This window comes from Pseudopodoces humilis, chromosome 23 (assembly GCF_049639895.1).
Source record: "Pseudopodoces humilis isolate 2021_Gansu_Grassland_sample_001 chromosome 23, ASM4963989v1, whole genome shotgun sequence".
NCBI classification, from domain to species: Eukaryota; Metazoa; Chordata; class Aves; order Passeriformes; family Paridae; genus Pseudopodoces; species Pseudopodoces humilis.
Window position 1 is genome coordinate 7978886 of NC_142222.1, and position 12911 is coordinate 7991796.

A 12911-nucleotide genomic window follows, 5' to 3' on the forward strand; every position below is an offset into this window, starting at 1 on the left:
TAAATCTTAACTCCAACCTGAAATCTCTCTCAAGGTAATTCTGTGGGGATTCTCCTGCTGGTTTAGTCTCAAAGCAGCACAGTGCTCTTGGACTTAAATCTCTATCATACAATTTCTCCAAACATTTCACTCAAGCTGTTCTGGCCTCTTTTGTTTCCATTTTCCCACTCTAATCTAAACCCGAATTTTGTACTCCTGGACTGGAGATGGAGGTTGACAGAGCAGCCTGGGCACTATCCCTCATTTTTGAAGATGCAGAGGAGGCACCCTATGCATCTGTGGGCTCCTGCAGCATTAGAGCCACACAGCTCTGCAAGGGATGGATGCTGTAACATCTATACTAGGGACTACAAAGTAAGCACATACTAAAATAATGTAAATTACTTTGGAAATGGAAAATACTAAGAATAATCCCATTCCACTTGCTTCTAATCTGTTGTGGTTAAGTAGTTAAAAATCTGCAGCTAAACCATTTAATACAAATTATTAATGGTTTTAGAAAACCCTTAATGTATTAACAGCCCAGAAAACCAGATGCAGACTCTGGAATGAAGGCATACACTGCTCTAGGATTCTCTGGATTTTTGATTTTTGCTTGGCAAATTATAGAAACAAACAGTTCAGATCCAGACTAACAAATACATAATCCCAGCTAAATCTACTTGGTGTAAGGAACCTGATGTCAGATGCAGATCCAGCCAGCAAGGACACAGCAGATGTGCCAGGGGAGGTTACACACACAGCTCAGAGGTGAAATGCAGCCCAGCATAAAGCCCAGCATTGCTGCTCTTGCATCAGCACTCTGGCCCTTCAGGCAAGTGCTTGCATGTCTCCATGTCCACACACTCCTGGCTCCTCCATGCAATATCCTTTCTTCCTCCTTCAACAAGACCTTTGGGAGTTGTTTCTGTACAGCCCCAGACACAGTGTAATAAATTCTTAACCTCACCCCCTCTGAATCCTCAGGCACCACTTCCCTGAGACACTGACAGCACTGAAAACCCAAAATGATCTGAATAACAAACACATTTTGCTCTCTTCAATAACCTCAATTGTGTGTAGCATGAAAACAACCCTGAGCATACACACTGCAAACAGTGGGGGCACTGAGGGCTCTCTGCCTGTGCATTTTGATGTTTAGCTTCATAAGCCAATGTTTCTTTTATAATAATCACAGCTTACATGAAAACTAGACACCAGGGAGAGGGGGTAAGTTTGTGCATTAATCAACAGCATGTTATGTCAGAGAGACCTGTGCATGTTGCTTGAAGCAAATTATTGCAGCAAAACACCATTTTCTCACCAGCCCTTTGCCTCAGAAAAGCACCTTCAAACTCAATCTTCCTGCATCACCTGGCATGGAGAAACTAAAGATCAAAACAAGTGCTGCTGAGCTCCATGTTCCAGGGTCCTGTTCTCACCTGATCCCACCTGCAGTGGGCACATCCCAGGTGTGCCCAAGCCCACTGACAACTCACTACTGGCAGCGAGACCACAGCTCACTTCCTGCTCTATAAACAGAAGAGAATATTCCTGCTTTGTACAGGTGATAGGACTGCAATTCATTAAATACCGATTTAAATACAATTTTGGGCCAGGGATGTGACTGAAGATGCAGCATTTCGTGGTGGACAGAGGCATTATCCTATTTTACTCCAGCAGCAGCTGCTCTGGATGAGCTGCCCCAAGGAAACCTCATCAAGCTCTTCCTCAGGGGGAAGGAAGGCTGATTTGCTCATTGCACTTGTAATTACTCAAAGTGTTAATAATTTCTGGGTTTATGTGTTTAACAGGCCCTATGAAGTGTGACAAAGGCCATTGTATTTGCTTAAATAATCTGCTTCTCATGATTCAATTAACTTGGAAAAATATATAGGAAGTGATTGAAACACCAATTTTGGACACTGTTTCCACTAGGCAGCCAGACAGAAAAGTACAGCCCAAATTTTAATGAAACAAACCTAGGCTGAAAGCTCAACAAATTAATCTAAACAGTGTTAAATAAGCCATGTGGGATGGTGCTTTGCCCAGGAAGCAAAACCCAAAGAGAGCTGAAAACACCACTTTTAACATTAGCACAGATTCAGCGAGGCAGAGTAAAGTAATAAATAAAGTGCAAAAAGAGGAATTACCCACATTCCAGTACCAACTCACCATCACCACCACTTCCCCGCAGGAGAACAGAGCTCCAGGCCCCCACAGCTCCAGCATTGCCATATCCCTTGTCCTTCCACAGGGCAGAAATCTCTCTGCTGGGCTCTCAAGGTCCTCTTGTAACTGGTTTATCAGAGTGCAGTCACTCCCCCACTTCTGATCAGTGCATTATCAACACAGATAAAAGATCAGAGATTTGGGCTTTGTTTATTATAATCAGGGTTTTTATTTTGACCTTTCATTGGGATGAAGCCCTAAGATTTCTCTGGTTTTGCTGTTCTGGCTTTGCAGAGTTGCTAGCAGAAGGCACCAGGAGCAGTTCAGCTGCCTGCAGGCTCTGTAACCATCATTTGCTGCCCAACATGACAGCTACCACAGTCTGGAAGAGCAGGCTTCCAGGCTCAAGCTGTCATTCCATCCATGGTCTCTGGCATGGAACACCACCAGCCTCAACAAGATGTGATCATTGTGATAGTCCAGGATGATTTTCCCTGGCAATGCTGGGTACCAAGCGCTGGTGGGCTCCAAAAGCCTGTGGGGCTGCTCTCCACCGGCACAAGTATCAAACTAATGCCAGTCCCTGTGCAAACCAAACCCAGCCAACATGTCAAATAACATTTAGGGTGTGAGTAACTGCTTACTCACAGCACAGGTGATTTACAAGGTATGGAGTCTGTCCAGAGCCTCACTGGCCCACCTGGCAGCCCCAGCTGAAGCAGAGCAGCTTCCCTAGCACATGTCATCCTGGGATGTGAGGTGCTGAGTATCACATTGGCCATAATTGGCTCCTGAGCTCCAAAATCAATACCATTTCCAAGGAGGACAACAAACATTGGCTGGAACCCAAACACGATTGAATTGCTGCTGCTGGAGCACTATGCAACACTGTAAGTACTGTGAGCTGCTGCTCCATGTGACATTCCTAAATTATCCTTGGAAGGATGATGGGATGATGATGAGATTCCAGCTCATGGGTCTTTGCATGCCAAAAGAAGTCACAGAAAGCTGGGAAGGAAGATCTAGTTTACAACTCTGACCAAAGAATCAGTCTGACAGTGTCAGTCTGCACAACACTAGAAAAACAACATTCTTTCTGCCTACATTTTCTACCCTGAAGACCCCTCAAACACCCTGCACAGCAGGAGGCACAGCACTGGGAGAGAGCTCCAACTGTAAGTCATTAAAAATATAAGTGCTACATAATATATATATTATATAAAAATATATTAAAAAGACCAGTGCTGCCAACTGCCAACTTCATAATAAATTGAGAGAGCTCTTGCCCAATGCCAATGGTCCTTACTACTCTGGAAGTACAGAAATTTTTGCTGCAGAATGCTTTGCTCTGCTGCATGGACGAGCCAGTGATCCAGCACTGTGTTTCCTCCACAGAAGCCCACCAGGGCAGCAAAAACATCCTGGGGATGTTACACTGCAAATCATTACATTACAGAGGATACAAACGGCTTCTCTTTCGGCCTCAAAACACAGGCTGCCAGCTTTACACTTAATAACTGTGAGCAAAGATTTTTGCTGCCACCTAAATTCTAAGCAAGATCCCGTGGGCAGTTTGCAGCAGAGAGAAGTGGCTGCCAGGCAGAAAATACTTGATGTGAGTTTGATCTGAGGGCCACAGAGCACTCCCACACCAAAGGACTTAGCTAAGCATAAGAGCCAAGCAAGATAAAAGCTCATCATTTAGCTTTGAGCTGGGTAACATGGTTATTAGGTCCAAAAATTTATTGCTTATGTGCACAGGAAAAGGAAGAAAATCCCACAGCTCCAAGCCAGCTGAAATCATCTCACATGCCAACAAGCTTGAGATCATCCTCGGAGAAGTCAGCACACCCATGACCAAGCAGCTTTTGCTATTTTTTCCATTTATGTTAATAATTTGGTCAGCTGTCACTTTCCTCAGAGGACAATACAGGAGGTGATCAGAGAATCAGAGAATGGTTTGGGTGGGAAGGAACTTTTCCAACTTTATTTAGTGCAACCTTCCTGCAAAGGGAAGGGATGTCTTCAACTAGAGCAGTTTGTTCCAAGCCCTGTCCAACCAAACCTTGAATGTGTCCAGGGATGGGGTATCCACCCTTTGAGGCTGTGCAGAGGCAGGGACAGATGTCAGCCCTGCAAACATGACTTGAGACATGAGGAGTGCAGTGCCTCCAGCTCACACACACCAGCAGCAGGGAGACATCCAGGCCATGGCAGGGATTTTTGAAGCTCCACATATTTATTAAATAATAAGTGCTACCAACAAATGTGACAGCACGTTTCTCCAGGATCACAGCAACAGGGACAGAAGACAAGGGAGTCCTCTAAGCCCTTTATTGGAGGGAAAGACAAACGCTATCTTTATTTTATAAAAATTAGTAAACTCAAACTTTAATTTCTGTGTCTTTTATTGCTTTTTGTGTATCTCAGATTTGCTCTTGATGCACCTGGGCATCTCTGCAGGACTGGATCCACAGCCAGGGAACCTTGTCACCTCTAACTGTATGCTTCTGTGTTTCTGACACTTTCTCCTAACAGAGCATGCAGAACTGAGAGGGTTTTTTAAATTCCAAACACCCTCAACAGGGAAGCTGTGAAACCTGTCATCTCATTTTCCTATTTAGGTATTATCCCACTCACACAACTGTCAAAAGAACATTGTTAAAGTTCACAAACTCACACACTGTGCAGTGAGGAAGTAATAGCTTGATGTTTTATATATCTGGCCCCAATGTTTCTGTGCCTCAGTTTCCTACCCATAAAGTGGGCACAAACCCCCTCTTTCTCCTAAACCTTACTCTCAAGAACCAGCTGACCTCTTCAGCAGAGGTTTATTTACATCTCACAACTGAAGCATTTCACAGCTCATGCAAAGCAGCATGGAAAATTCCTGCACAAAGATTTGAATGTCTAAAACCAGGTTAGAATGGGAGGGACTGGTAAGTTTTGTTCTGAACTTTCTGAGCATCCTTGCTTCATCTCTGAGGGAGGAGGCTGTTTGTGCTAGTGCTGTTCCAGGGATAATCAGGTTTGAAGAGCAAAGGTCTCTTAATTTCCACTGTCAAGACCATAAAAGACAAACAGACAGAGGAAAAGAAAGAAAATGAAAACAAAAAGCAAACAAGAATGCACTCTAGGAACCAGCAAACACTCTGAGCCTGTCACAGTCCCACTCTGTGAGCTCTGAGCAGCTGTCTCAGAGCATCCAGCACAGACCAGCTCTCCCCAAACCCACACCTCCTAGGAGTGTTCCCAAAGCAATCCCAAGCAGTGCATCTTCCCTCACTTCTCACATGATATTTATCCTGTACAAGTCCTTGTCTGCTGCTACAGATTTTCTTTCAATTTATGGAGTAATTAACTCTAAAGGCTATTTATGGATTTACACTAGAAAGGGTGAACGTACCCAGTACAATTTTCTCATGTTGTCCTGAAAATTCAGTACAAGCTCTACCCAGTACAATAATCAGTTTGAATTTTCAACTAGTCATCAATTACATACACAGGGAATTACACATGTGACTGTGGGTCCTATGTCCATTTAATGGAAACCACTGTTACTAGTCACACAAGGGAGTCCTCTAAGCCCAGAGAAATGATAAACACATTCATCCCACCTTTATTTTATAAAAATTAGTAGACTCAAAAATCTACTTCAAAGAGCACTGAGGTCACCCAGGGCATATTTTCAAGTCCTGTTCTCAAAGTGAGAGAAATGACTTCCTAACTAGACACATCAAGGGATTTAATACTGGGTATTTACAGCCACCTCAGGAGCTACAGCAGACACTGTATCAGCTCAGCCATCTTCACTGTCCATGTAAACAAACTGCAGGGGCAAGTGAATATTGAAACAAATGGAAACTTTTTATGTAAAGTACCTACTTTTCCTAAACTGTCCCACCCCCTATCCCCCAGATCACAACTATTTCTGCAGCCAACGTGATCCAGCAGCTCCCAAGCAAGGCCTTTATAAAAAAATTTAGGGAAGGGGGTCTACACTGCCAGGCATGCAGGGTGGTGCTGGGAAAAGGACTCACAGCAGCTCAGTTTCCAATTTGTGAGATGTCTTTCTACTCCACTTTTCCTACTCTATCTGTGAATTTGTGGATGGACAGAGAGGATATTCAGTAGTGTTTGAACTGGGAAGATCTTTCCTTGGCTGGGAGGTGCCAAATTATTCCCAAGGTCTCATCAATCTGCCATTTCTGAAAAGCCAAGCATACACCTGTAAGGGCTGCACACACTCACTCAGTGTGAGTCCTACAGATGAAGCCCTTAAAGCAATGGCTGAGTCACTCCAGCCCTTTCAAAGGCACGATGTGGGAGTGACCCTTCACCTCCTGCCAAAGCAACAGCTCTGCCAGAGGGACAGGATCTACCAGCCAGCCCAGAAAGAGGCAAGGAGTGCAAATAATGCCAATGACTCCCTCTCCCCTGCCACCCCTCTGCCTGCTTATATGCCACCTTAAAGCTGTCCTTCCCCTCTGACACAGCCTGCAGCATTCCATCCAAAGGGGTCTGAGGCATGGGAGCTTATCTGAGTCTGTGAAGGGGCTGGTTTTCTGGAGGGAGATAGGTGTGACATTTTTCAAAATCTGCTTATGATTCAGGGGTAGACAACTGCTACTCGTTTCTGCTTACATGCACACACCACCTGCAGACAAGACTGCCTCCAGAAATAGGATTGCAAAGCTCATTCCCCCCTGCTCTGGAGGGGTGCACGTGGGGTGCAGCCTTGCCAGCACTAGAGGGACGCTCCCTTTAGCCCCATCCTGCTGCCACACCAGCCTTACCCTGGGGAAGAAAAACAACCACTGATTTTATTGAAAAATACAAACCCAAGTCTTCCAGGTAAATGGAACCAGTGCATAGAAGCTGGAGAGAGAAATGAATGCAGATGGGTTTTTTTTTTATCTCACCTCCTCCCACCAGTGCAGGGAGTTGGCAACATTACATCATCCCACACCTCCGCCCCCCGGATCAAACCCTGCACAGGCACAGCTTCTGCTGAGGCTGCTGGAAGCAATAGCCAGGAAAATTAACTCTCTGCTGTGCAGGACACACTTCCAGCAGTGGCCCAGCGCTGGATTTTGTGGTCAGCTGCTACAGACAGGGATGTCTGAATCCTCAGAGATGTGCAACACCAGCAGCCTCTGCCTCCAAGTATTTATCTAGCCAAACAAGTATTTTTATAACAGGACAAAGAGTCTGACTTGCTCCCAGTCTGTCCCAAACGCAGGACTAAAGATGGGCAAAGAAGGCACCTGATACCTCAAGGACTAGGCTAACAGTTTTGATACAGGGACACAATATGACTGAGCAGGATCATGCATTTCCACCCCCAGACTGCAATTACAGAATTGGGTACTGTCAGTGTCAACTTCATCCCCGTGTGGCCTTACAGAGCAGCCGCGGGCTGAGGCAGAGGCACGGGCATCTATACAAAGAGCAACACAAAAGCTTTTCTTTGCAGGAAATTAAAAAGCAAGGAAACAAACATCAGCACTTGCGCAAGCCCCAGACTGGCTCAGACGGAAAATTACCTTGAGGTTGTTTGTGTTCCAGATCAATGGATCAGCTGCAGTGCGGGGCAATTAGCACCTTGAAATTATTCAGCAAGTTTTTGCATTTCTGATCTGTAACCCACGACAGAGGTTTTTGGCACTGTTGCTGGAAGGTCAGGGAAGGATCACATAAGAGCAAGTCCCAGCCACAGAGCACTCACAGAGCATAATCCATCAGCTGCCTCCACCAGGAATTGGCTATGTTTTTAATTCAAAGAATCTCTTTCAAAAACAAAAAACCCACTCAGGCATTCATGCCAAGATGGCAAGCTGGTGGCCCAGAGCTGGTGGAACAGCACAGGGAGGATCCCACACTCAGGGCAGCCAGCCTTACAGAGATGCTCAGCTACAAGAGCTGTGAGATCTTGTGAGAGGAGATGGGGAGCAGGATGGGGTGGGGTGAGATGGAAAAAGCAGGTTCATGCATGAAGAAAAACACTCTGAGAAGGGCTCTGCTCCTGCCTGGCACTAAGAACACTGCTGGGCAGCCTGCTTATCAGCACTCCTGCCTGGAGCAGGACAAAGTGCCTGCAGAGCTGATGGGGAGCTGAGAACCTGGATTTCCTTCTGCCTCCAAGGATCATATAGGACATTTCAAAACTTTGACCCTTTTTCCATGTGAACTGATGATTTCTGGCAGTTTTGTTGAAAGATTCAGTAGGAGAGTCCAGGACATGTACCAGAAGACAGGAGGTTCAGCCAAGAGGACAACTTTGGTCCTGAGCCATTATGAAACAAAGCAGGTGAGCCACAAAAATCAACAGTATAGGGAAACCCACACCAGATGATGCTACCAAATGCACATTGTCTTCAAGATCTCCCAGGTAAACTCATGTATGTATGTTGGATATACAAGAAGATGCTGTGGGAGAAGGTGGAGGAGAGCTACAGGGATAGGTTTTCAAACAAAAAAAAAGCACCAAACTGGAAGAGATGGCACTTAAGAGTTTCCAGCAGTGTTATTTCTAAAGATTTAATTCCCAGATATCTGAAGAAAATGAATACAGGGGCCAGGAGCTTCCCCTTGCACAAGGTAGGCATATATTTAAAGAAGCAATAGCAGAGAAGAGCTGGGTTCTATATTCCCCACTGGAGACAAACCATGGCATTCTGTTTTTCAGTGCTCAATTTTAAAAATATCTCCCAAACACGACACTTCATCTCACTAGGCAGTACCAGGGGATTTTATCATTACTTCATCACAGGATCAGCTCTCTTGCAGCTTCACACCCCATGGTGAAGGACTGCCTTTCCTGGGAAGGGATAATCCCCACAGGATAAGAGCATTTCAGAGAACAGGCACACACCTCCCAATCTTCTCCAAGCACACTATTTACTGAACACACACAAGTGACAACACAAGTAAGTATGATGGTGATTTTCCCTGGATGGATAACCATCTTCTCCCCTCTGGAGGCCCACCTCCAGGCTGTGCTGGATATAAACAATCAGGTGTTCCTCTGGCTGCAGTGGGTGAAACATCATCACTCACCCACTCGCATTCTGGCACGTGAATAAACTTCCCTGCAGTTTGTGTTTCTCAGGAACCCTGCAGTAGTAGTCATGGTGACAAAACTGGGGTCCTTGGCAACACACCAATGATGCTGCAAATCTATGATGACTAATCCTAAAAGCTTAATTTAGAGAAGTAATTTAAATGCTTAAAGATATGCAGGTCACTGCAGGGGGTGATTTAATGGCTGTGGCATATTTGGTGGTGAAACGGTTGTACAGGAGGAACAGCCAGGGCATCTTCTGACCATAAAATTATGTGGATTTCCAATGCAAGATGTAGACTAAAGACATTTAAAGGAAAGAACAATTTAAACATAGGCACAATAACAAACCCAGCTGATTTCCAGTCTAAGAGCTGGTCAGAGCTTCCAAATTAAACAGTGTTTTAAATAACAATCTCACACAACAATATCACTGATACAGTACTCCCTGGTTTATTTGTGCCTTTTCAGGATGTAATGAATGCATTTCCCACGGGAGAGCACGTACAGGACAGTGGATCTTGTTCCCTGTTCCATGCTTCAGCCCTCTAGCTTTTTCCTGGCACTAAAAGATTTATGGTCATGTCTTCAATTAAAATGCTGCTGTTGTCACCAAGAGAAGTGCACCAAGGTGAGTGTATTGCTCTAACTCTGCCTGGCTGGACTGGCAAGGCAGTAGTAAATCCTCTGCCTCTTTTTCCACAGCTACATATTTTTTTTCTCCCCATCTGCCACCTGTGATCTGAAACACAAGGAAATAGAGAGTGGTTTCTATTCACACACAGCTCAGCAAACAGCTTTTGTATAGACTCTCTCCCTGCCTTTATACAAATAAAGGAATGAGCACTGCACACCATATCTTACCCCAGAGAAAGCAAATCATGCTGGCCTGAGTCTACAATCTCTATCCCAGAGTCCTAAACAATTATCACTCAACTAATTTGCTGTGGTTTTGAGTAAGCATCCACATCACTCAGCAATGACCAGAGACAAGCATCAACACAGAACCAGGATAAAACATCTGATCACACATGACACGATTTCCATGTCCTGATCCACTGCTTTAACCCAGTACCCGCTGCCCTTTCCGCATAGGCATCTTCCAGCAGAAAGGCTTCCTGCATGTGACCATGAACTAGGATGTGAAGCACATTCCTGTGGTAGAAAGTAGGCTCCTTCAGTTAAAAGCAAGCAGACAAAAATACTTGTTGGATAAAATCTTAATTCTGCTTACAAGGATTTCCCCTTTATTAAAACTTGACACAACATAACTGCCCTTGTCACTGCAGCTGACATGTAGCCAACGCATGCACAAAGCACCAGTGGTTCCCTTCATTAGTTTGCCAACATTTCTGTTCCTGCAGAAAAAATTGAGTTTACCTACGAGTTACATGCACTCCCGCTTTATTTTGTTGCTTTAATAAAGCAACAGCAACAACAATAACTACAAGAGGTACTAATGACTTCTGCACCTTCAAGAACAAAACATGTCACTTGATGTACATAATGCTTGTGTGGATGCAATCTCAAGATGCTTCTTGAGTAAATTCATGCAAAACAAATACTCTAAGTCTTGAAAACAGACTAAACCTTTGCTCTTCTGAAAAACAAAACCCCTTGCTGATCACATTTGGGGATTAAAACAGTGATTCTGGAGGGCTTGGACAGTTCTCTCCTCACCTGTTATGCCTGCAATGGAGCCATTAGTGTCCTTGACCATTTTTCATTAGCAGGATGCATTTACTGTAGTAACAAACCTCAATACAGATTTATGCCTTCACAAAGTCTTAGTGCTTAGGTACAGAACAGTACCTTCAGTAATGAAGAACAGAAATGGCAATGCTTTACATCAATTACAGCACAAGATGGGAGTCTAAACCCCGCTTTCTGAATCCCTCTGTGTGAAGTTGCTTCAGCCACAGCTCAGCTTTGTCTCTGGTGATAACATGTCTACTACCCTCCCCCAGCACTACCACGAAGCTTTAATTAAAGCACTCACACAATTCTGTCGTACATCTTGTTATTTACAATATTGTACAGCTCTGTGCAGACTGAAATCCTGGATATAAGGAGGTTTTTTGCACATGGATTTTTGCTCATGGATGTCTGGGTCACCTCCCTGCTGCTCCTCCTTGGGTCACTTTCAGCAGCCTGTCATGTTCCCTTGCATTAAGGGGACCACAGCTGTCACACCCACCATGTGCAGGGTGTCATAGCTGATGTCTTTTTCCCTCCCCAGAGAGGATGCCACTGCCCTCAAGCCCAAGGCACTTCCATCTTGGCCCCTCAAGCCCAAGGCACTTCCATTGTGCAGCACTGCTCAGTCTGGGCTGCTCAGGAATTGGTGCTCCAGGCTCTGCCCAGCCACACTGATGTTGTGCTTCAGAGAGGAAGGGCAAACCATGGTCTGCATCTCACCGGGGCCAGCTCTGGGTATCTTGGGGTGCCCATTTCTGCAATTGTAGCTGGACTGAGCATCTGGGCAGGTCCTGCTGGCATTTCCAGGGGAGGCTTAAGGATGGAAAATGCAAGGTGCTTTTAGCTGCAGCTCAGCTACAGGAGAACAACTTCCTGCAAAACATTACCTATGAAGCTGTCAAGTTTTCAATGTCTGCTGCAAAATCTAATCCCCGCTATGCTTTACGCTCAGCTTGTCCTGGAACCCAGAGTCTGCCATAGACATTTAAAGCTTAGCTGAGCAAAGCATTAAGAGAAAGGCTCTATGGACCAATGGCATGGTCAGTGGGGTGTGCAGAGAGGTGACCTGAAGAGGGATTTACCATTTCTAAAACTCCAGTTAGAAGAAAAAAAATCGAGAGTGGACAAGAAGAGGGATAAAAGACAGAATGGGTTGCTGTGCTACCTAGGGGACTTGTAAGTTCTTCTCAACATCTGCAGGAGGAGTTGAATCCAGAATCAGAAACCCTGGGATGATGCTAGTTAAATGCTTCAATGAATTGGAAGTTATCTTCCAGTATATTTTTAGTTGGAACCAACAGACATTACATAATGGCTATTATATAACAGCACTACAGCTACAAATACTGTCTTTTAGGCTTTTTGTTTGGTTGCTTTTCTTTCTCTCACCCTCTTTTTCTTCTTCAAGATTTTCTCCTTAGTGAAGGATTGATCAATAAATGCACTTTCCATCAAATAAATGAGGCAGTCAAATCCTTAAGAGAAAAAACAAATGGAGTAAAAATATTGCTACTAAGCCTGTGAGTGCTTCTCTCTTGCCCAACCTCAAACAGAATTAACTATTCCCAGAATAGAAATTCCACTAAGGCTTTTCTGTAGTTTAAAGGGACAGGCTGTGATTCTGTGCAGACACTCAATTTCTCAATACTGTTTTTTCTCTATCTCACAGTGATAGTTCAGAAGACAAAAATAAGAGGGTGGGGGAGAACCACTACGTAAGAGGTGCTGAGGAAAAACTGAAAGTTTTTTTTTATCTCCTGGAAAGATCATTGCCTGTTGGTGCTCCTTTAAAATCTTCTTTGGCATATTTTTATCTTTTCTTCTTAACAGCCATACTGGCAGAGCAACAAAGACTTTTGCTTCCAGACTATGTGCTACATAAAAAAGAGAAGAAAGTTTCCAGAAGCTAGAAATATTTCCTCTCCTACACTTCCTATCTCTGAACCTAAAGAAAGCCAAAGCAGTCACACAGCCTCTGGATGGAGAAATAAAATCAGTT

General features: G+C 44.5%; 1 protein-coding gene across 3 annotated transcripts in view; it reads right to left on the reverse strand.

Moving 5' to 3' along the window:
- CASTOR2 (cytosolic arginine sensor for mTORC1 subunit 2) overlaps positions 1-12911 on the reverse strand; it is an 83650-nt gene that overhangs the window by 14684 nt on the left and 56055 nt on the right. The window lies entirely within an intron of this gene.